The 7,995-nt window shown below is 40.1% G+C and overlaps 1 protein-coding gene across 1 annotated transcript in view; it reads right to left on the bottom strand.

Moving 5' to 3' along the window:
* Nucleotides 1–4,500: 4,500 nt before the first annotated feature.
* LOC147576682 (interferon-induced very large GTPase 1-like) overlaps nucleotides 4,501–7,995 on the bottom strand; it is a 62,785-nt gene continuing 59,290 nt past the window's right edge. Inside the window, exon 3 of the transcript XR_015241035.1 lies at nucleotides 4,501–4,794. The gene's annotated coding sequence lies outside the window, so the exon portion shown is untranslated. The remainder of the gene's footprint in view (nucleotides 4,795–7,995) is intronic.

Genomic DNA, 7,995 nt, shown 5'->3' with positions numbered 1-7,995 from the left:
TGATTTTGAAGTGTTGAGATGGAGCCAGGCATGGGCTCTGTGCTGGGTGAGGAGACTGCTTAGGAGTTTCTCTCTCCCTCTTTCTCTGCCCCTCCCCCGCTTGCATGTGTTCTCTCTCTCTCTCTCTCTCTCTCTCAAAAATAAATATTTAAAAAATGGCATTCTTTTTTTTTTTTTTTTTTTAATTTTTTTTTCAACGTTTATTTATTTTTGGGACAGAGAGAGACAGAGCATGAACGGGGGAGGGGCAGAGAGAGAGGGAGACACAGAGTCGGAAACAGGCTCCAGGCTCCGAGCCATCAGCCCAGAGCCCGACGCGGGGCTGGAACTCACGGAGTGCGAGATCGTGACCTGGCTGAAGTCGGACGCTTAACCGACTGCGCCACACAGGCACCCCCATTCCTTTTTTTTTAACATTTATTTATTTTTGAGAGACAGAGAGAGACAGAGAGAGAGAGAGAGAGAGAGAGAGGATACAAGCAGAAAGAGAGGAAGACACAGAATCCGAAGCAGGATTCAGGCTCTCAGCTGTCAGCACAGAACCTGACCTGGGTGATGGGGGTTTCGAACTCACAAGCCCATGACCTGAGCCAAAGTTGGATGCTTAACCGACTGAGCTCCTCATGTACTCCTAAATGGCATTCTTAAATCTGTTCCTTAAAGATTCTACAAATCTGTTCCATTTTAGGGGAGTTCTACGTTTTTTTCTTTTTCAAATTTTTATTTAAATTCTAGTTCGTTAACATATAGTGTAATATTGGTTTCAGGAATAGATTTTTTTTTTTACAGTTTATTTATTTCTTTTGAAAGAGAGAGAGAGTGCATGAGTGGGGAAGAGGCAGAGAGAGAGAGAGAGAGAGAGAGAGAGAAGGAGAGAATCCCAAGCAGGCTCCCCACTGCCAGCACGGAGCCTGATATGGGGCTCCAACTCACAGACTGTGAGATCATAACCTGAGCTGAAATCAAGAGTCGCTTAACTGACTGAGTCACCCAGGAGCCCTGTCCTTCAGGAGTAGAGTTTAGTGATTCAACATTACGTATAATACCAGTGCTCATCATAACGGGTGCTCTCCTTAGTACCCATCACCCATTTAGCCCATCCCCACTTACCTCCCTCCATCAACCCTCAGTTTGTTCTCTATTGTTAAGAGTCTCTTATGGTTTGTTTCCTTCTCTCCTTTCCCCCCACTTCCCATATGTTCATCTGTTTTGTTTCTTAAATTCCACATATGAGTGAAATCATAAGGTATTTGTCTTTCTCTTATTGACGTATTTCGCTTAGCATAATATACTCTAGCTCCAACCACATCATTGCAAATGGCAAGATTTCATTGTTTTTGATGACTGAATAATATTTCACTGTATATATATTCCACATTTTTTAACCTTTTTTTTTTTTTTTTTGAGAAAGAATTTGCAAGTGTGGGGAGGGGCAGAGAGAGAGAGAGACAGGGAGAGAAAGAATATCAAGCAGACTCCATGTTCAGTGCAGAGGCCCAACACAGGGCTTGATCTCATGACAGTGGGATCATGACCTAAACTGAAATAAAAAATCTGATGCTTAACCGACTGAGCCACCCAGATGCCCCAATATACCATATCTTCTTTATCCATTCATCAGTCAATGGATATTTGGGCTCTTTCCATAGTTTGGCTATTGTTGATAATGCTGCTGTAAACATTGGGGTGCATGTACCCCTTCGAATCTGTAGTTTTGTATCCTGTCCTTTTGCATACCTAGTAGTGTAATTGCTGGATTGTAGGGTAGTTCTATTTTTAACTTATTGAGGGACCTCCATACTGTTTTCCAGAGAGGCCGCACCAGTTTGCATTCCCACCAACAGTGTTAAGAGGGTTCCCCCTTCTCCACATCCTAACCAACACCTGTTGTTTTCTGTGTTGTTAATTTTAGCCATTCTGACAGGTGTGAGGTGGTGTCTCATCATGATTTTCATTTGTATTTCCCTGATGATGAGTGATGTTGGGCATCTTTTCATGTGCCTGCTAGCCACCTGTATGATTTTTTTTTGAAAAATGTCTATTGATGTCTTCTGTCCATTTCTTAACTGGATATTTTGTGTTTTTTTGAGTGTTGAGTTTGATAAGTTCTTTATAGATTTTGGAGACTAACCCTTTATCAGATATGTCATTGCAAATATCTTCTCCCATTCCATTCTGTAGGTTGCTTTTTAATTTTGTAGATTGTTTCCTTCACTGTGCTGAAACTTTATCTTGATGAAGTCCCAATAGTTCATGTTTGCTTTGTTTCCCTTGCCTCTGGCAATGTGTCTAGTAAGAAGTTGCTGTGTGTGAGGTGAAAGAGGTTGCTGCCTGTGTTCGAAGAGGTCTGCTTCTAAAATGGCAGTGTGAGGAACTTCATGGATCCATTTCTCAGTGAAATAGTATAGCTGGTGAAATTTATTTAAAAAATCAACCAATGATAAGTTTCTGGGAATTATGTTAAGGCCATACAGCAAATGAAGGAAATTTTATTCAGGAAACTCTATTAAAAGTTGGCAAGAACAGCAAAAGAGTCTGTGGCATGATCCATGACCCACTCCTTCCTTCCCCTGTAAGCAGATGTGGATGAGAAGATGGGGTTCCCTCTTCCCTCAGCTCCCAGTGAAGAGGTGTAGGGTATTTTACTGGGAGGGGCAGGTGGCCAGCATTTTTCATCCCCTCCAATTTCGAGTTGTAGAGGCTAATTTGTAAGAGACTGCTGCTGAGAAATTGGGGCTCCCTTCTTCCACCTAGCCCCACCCAAAGGTGTGGGGTTTCTACCACAGGGATGGCAGGCTGAAAATATTGGGACCTCAGCTCACTTGTAGGGAACGTGTTCTATGCTGGGAAGGGCAAGCCAAGAAGACTGAAGACTGCTGCCCTTACTCAGTGCCTATGGAGTAGCTCAGAGATTTTTAGGTGAATAGGCAGTTCATAAGAACAGAGAGCCCTGAAGCTCTCCCCTAAAGAATTGACTTTATTTAAAAGAGTGTGAGGGGAAGTTAAGACCTAAGGGTGCTTCTGAAAACAATGGAGATTTTTGTGGTAAGAGTTAAGGGGAGGCTAATAACTCTGTGACAGTAACATGCTAAACTATAGGTCAGGTAGTTTGACAAAGAGAATTAGGGAAAGAGACAGGAAGACGCACCCTGGGTTCAGGAGAAAACCCTCAAAGATTGGTCTTAAAAACTAACCCTGCTCACAGTTTATTGGAGCAGACTGTGAAACCTCTTATGCCCCAGGGCACTGTTGAAAAGAATGGAACCTTCAGAGAGGAATTAGTGGAGTCCAGCTGGGTGTCATATTGAAGGTGGTGGTAAACTGAACAGATCAGAGAAAGAGACAAATGGAATCCTGCTAAAACCAGTCACCCCAGGGTGATTGTGTTTATCACTGGCTGCATTCTCTGAGGAAGAACATCAGAGGCATAAGACTGCAAAAGAGGCAGAATGGGGGGAGGAGAATAGAGAATCCACTTCATTAAAACAGTCCAGCCAGTCACTAAGCACACAAATAATGACAAGACCCATAAAGGGGACCAATATCCACCTTGCTATAATATATTACCTAAAATGTCTACTTGGCAACAAAACATTACAAGATGTTAAAAGAAATAGGAAGCTATGACTCATACAACAGAAAAAAAAAAAAAGCAGACAACAGAAACTGCCTATGAGAGCAATCAGATATTAGAATTAGAGTAAGGACTTCAAAGTAGCCATTATAAAATGTTCAAAGAACTAAATAAAAGTAGGATTAGAGAAGTAAAGTATGATGACAATGTCACATCAAATAAAGAATATCAATAAAAAGAAATTATAAAAACCCATGGAAATTCTGGAGTTTAAAAAGTACAGTAGAACAGTCCACCCCCTCCCCTCCATCCATGCTTTTGCTTTCTGTGGTTTCAGTTACCCATGGTCAACTGTGTCTGGCAGCAGATGATCCTCTTTCTGATACATCAAAAGAAGGTCAGTAGTAGCCTAGTGCTACATTACAATGTCTATGTCATTCACCTTACTACATCTCATCACACTGGCATTTTATCATCTCACGTTATCAGAAGAAGAAGGAGGTAAGTGCAGTATAATAAGATATTGAGAGAGAGACCACATTCACATAACTTTTACTACAACATATTATAATTGTTCTATTTTATTATTAGTTATTGTTGGTAATTTCTTACTGTGCCTAATGTATAAATTAAGCTATCATAGGTGTGTATGTATCTGAGAAAACATAGTATATATAGAATTTGGACTATTTGTGGTATCAGGCATCCACTGGAGGGCTTGGAATGTTTCCCCTGTGGATAAGGTGGGGGACAAATATAGCTGAAATGAAAAATTCACTAGAGGAGCTCCACAGTAGATATGAGCCAGCAGAAGAAAGAACTAGCAAACTTAAAGGTAGACTGATAGAGATTATGCAAGTATGTATAATCTGAGAACAGAGAATAAAAGAATGAAGAAATGTGAACCGAAACTCAGGAAAATGTGGGACACATTAAGCATGCCAACACATACATAATGTCAGTACCAGAAGGAAAGGAGAGAGAGAGAGAGAGGTGTGCAAAAAAATATTTGAAGAAATATGGCTAAAAACTTTTCAAATTTATTTATAAATATTAATTTACATGTCCAAATGCTGAAAACTAAAAAGGAGGAGAAAATTTTGAAGGCAGCAAGAGGAAATGGACTTATCTTGTATAAGGGAACCCTAATAAGATTAATAGTCAACTTCTCACCAGTGGAGGTGGAGGCCAGGAGGCAGTGGGATGGTATGTTCAAAGTGCTAGAAGAAAAAAAAAGGTATTAATCAAGAATCTTATTCCAGAAAAACTGTCTTTAAATAAATGAAGGCAAACTACATTTCCAGGTAAACAAACATGAGAGAATCTGTTGCTAGAAGACACATCTTAAAGAAATACTAAAGGAAGTTCTTTAGGTTGAAAGCAAAGAGCCTGAGAGAGTAATTTGAAATCACATGAAAAAACAAATCTGTTCATTTTTTTTTGTTTTATTTATAATTTTGAGAGAGAGAGAGGAGAGAGAGAGAGAGAGAGAGAGACAGAGACAGAGACAGAGAGAGAGAGAGAGAGGCACTGAGAGAAGGAGAGCAAGAATCCCAAACAGGCTCCACCCTGTGAGTGCAGAGGCCGACGTGGGGCTCAAACTCACAAACCATAAAATCATGACCTGAACCGAAATGAAGAGTCAGAAGCTTAACTGATTGAGCCACCCAGGCACCCCAACTCTGTTCATTTTATTTTATTTTATTTTTTTATTTTTTTATTTTTTTGAACGTTTATTTATTTTTGGGACAGAGAGAGACAGAGCATGAACGGGGGAGGGGCAGAGAGAGAGGGAGACACAGAATCGGAAACAGGCTCCAGGCTCTGAGCCATCAGCTCAGAGCCCGACGTGGGGCTCGAACTCACGGACCGCGAGATCGTGACCTGGCTGAAGTCGGACACTTAACCGACTGCGCCACCCAGGCACCCCCCCAACTCTGTTCATTTTAAAACAGATTGATTCATTTATTTATCCATTCAGCAATATTTATTGTGTACCTTTATTGAACTAAGTATACATTGTGCTAGGTGCCAAGGGTGTCACAGTTAACAAAAGAGATCTCTTGCTCTTATGGACCTTATATTCTAGACAATAAAATGAAATATCAAATGAGTATATGATAGAGTCCAGAAGATGGTAAGTTTAAAAACAAAAAAGTCATACATAAGGACCTGGATGCCAGAGGTAAGGTAGGGGTGCAGACTGTTTTATTAATTAGGGTGGTCTAGGAAAGGTCTCATTCATAAGATGAAGTACGAGCAAAGACTTAGAAGTATTTGGGAGCATAAGGGAGTTTTCACATTGGATATCTGGGGGAAGACTATTCCTTCAGGTAGAGGTAAGACCTACAGCTAAGGTCGGAACAATGAATGTTTTGGAATAGCAAGTAGTATGGTTGGAGTGAGTGACCAAAGAGGATAGAAGTAGGAGAGTAGATCAGACCAGTAACCAGAGGCCTTGATGACTCTTGTGACTTTGGCTTTCACACTGAATGAGAAATGGAGCTATTTCAGGGTTTTGAGCAAAGGATTGAAATGATCTAGCATAAATTCTTAAGAGAGCTTTCTGACTGCCTTCTGGAGAATAGGCTATAGATACGGCAATCTGTTAGCAGGCCGTTGAGGCTCAGTGCTTGCAGTGGAGTGGTGATAAGTGGTTAGATCTTGATATATTTTGAAAGTAGATCCCACAGGATTTACCAATGAATGAGAGGGGTGAGATGAATTATGGATGAATCAGAGTATTTTTTGGCCTGGGGGACTGACACAATGAATTTCCCTTTAAATGAGATGAGGAAGGCTGTGGGTAGAGCAGGTTTCAGGTGAGGGGAGATTTAAAGTCCAGTTTTGAGCGTGTTACACTTGAGATGTCTTTAAGACTTCCAAGTGCAGGTGTTGAATAGGCAAGTGTTTGACATTTGGAAAGAGGTATTGGTGAGACATATGTATTAGGAGTGGTCAATGAATGGTGCTCTTTAATGCCTTGGGGACAGGTGACACATTAAGAGGGAGAGAGTCTAGATATAGAAGGAAGACCAAAGATTGAGCCCTCAGAGTATGCTAGCATTGAGGGTTCTAATAGTAGAGGAAGAACCAGTAAAGCAGAGTGACTGGAGGAGGAAAAGCAAGGGTGCAGTATTCTCAAATCCTAGTGGAGAAAGTGTTTCAGGGAGGTGAGAGTGATAAAATGATGTTGGTAGATCAAGTAAGATCATTGAAAGTAAAAAAAAAAAAGTGGATTTAACAAAGCAGACGCCATTGGTGACCTTTGTTTAGTTAATTTAGCTGCATTATCACTGTGTGAAATATTAGAACCATCTTCAGTTTCTTTCTTTTCCTTCCACCTGTCATCACCTTCACCTCCAATAGGTAGAAAACTTGTCCATTATATTTAAGAGTCATTATTTATCACCCACACTTGTGGCAAGTACCATTCAAGATACTGAGCATATGGAAATGAGCAAGACATGGACCCTCTTTTTTCAGGAACTTAGAGTTCAGAACAAGTTACAGGCATAACTACATTTTAGTAGAATAGCAATGATAACAATAATGTTAATTCCTGTAATTCTATTAATGTGACTTATGCTGCTGTTGCTGCTGCTGCTGCTAATGCTACTACTACTGCCACCGAACGTCATTAGAACATGTACTCTGTGCCAGGCATGTACATTGTCTCAAGTAATCTCGCACCTCTGTGAGCTGGCACCCTTTTATAGGTGAAGAAAATAAAGCAGAGACAGGTTGAGGAACTCATTCAAGATCACACAGCCAGGAAATTGTGGAGGCCCTATGTAAAAGCAATCTAACTTCTGATTTTGTGTTCTTAACTACAACTGCAAGCTGACACTCCCTAACTCTTAAAACTTGACTTAAACCTACTTATTTATTCCCTCACCTTAAATTGCCTTTCCCTCATTGCTTCCCCTTACTCATTTTTACTGGGATAAGTTTTGTAATTAGTCACTTTTATGTCAGTCTATGTGTTAGGCCTGCTTCTGAGGAATTTAAGACATATTATTTTCACATTGCTAAACAATTTTGGCAGTGACTCCTCTAAGTTTTTGATTGGTTGATTAGTATTTGAAATCATTGTAACTACTCATAAAGTATCAAAGGACATTGATATCTTGAGATGCATTTTGAGCTATAAGTGATAATCACATTTATTGAGAACTTACTATGTTCTAATTATGATTTCCCAAGGAGTCCTTGTTAAATATTCCTGCCAATGAACCTTAGTCACATGAGGCTATCTTAACCTATCAATGTGATTCTAACAAAATGTTACGCAAAAGCAAAGGAAGAAGGAACCTGAGAGAGGGAGTATAACATAATAATTACTTATAGGGTACTTACTATGTATATGCCATGTCCTAAATGCTTTATATACAGCAATTCATTTATTTCTCTCAACAACT

This window comes from Puma concolor, chromosome D1, assembly GCF_028749965.1.
Source record: "Puma concolor isolate L17-30 chromosome D1, mPumCon1.1.hap2, whole genome shotgun sequence".
Lineage (NCBI taxonomy): Eukaryota > Metazoa > Chordata > Mammalia > Carnivora > Felidae > Puma > Puma concolor.
The sequence above is the reverse complement of the archived record's forward strand: the minus strand, read 5'-3'. Positions and strand labels throughout refer to the sequence as shown.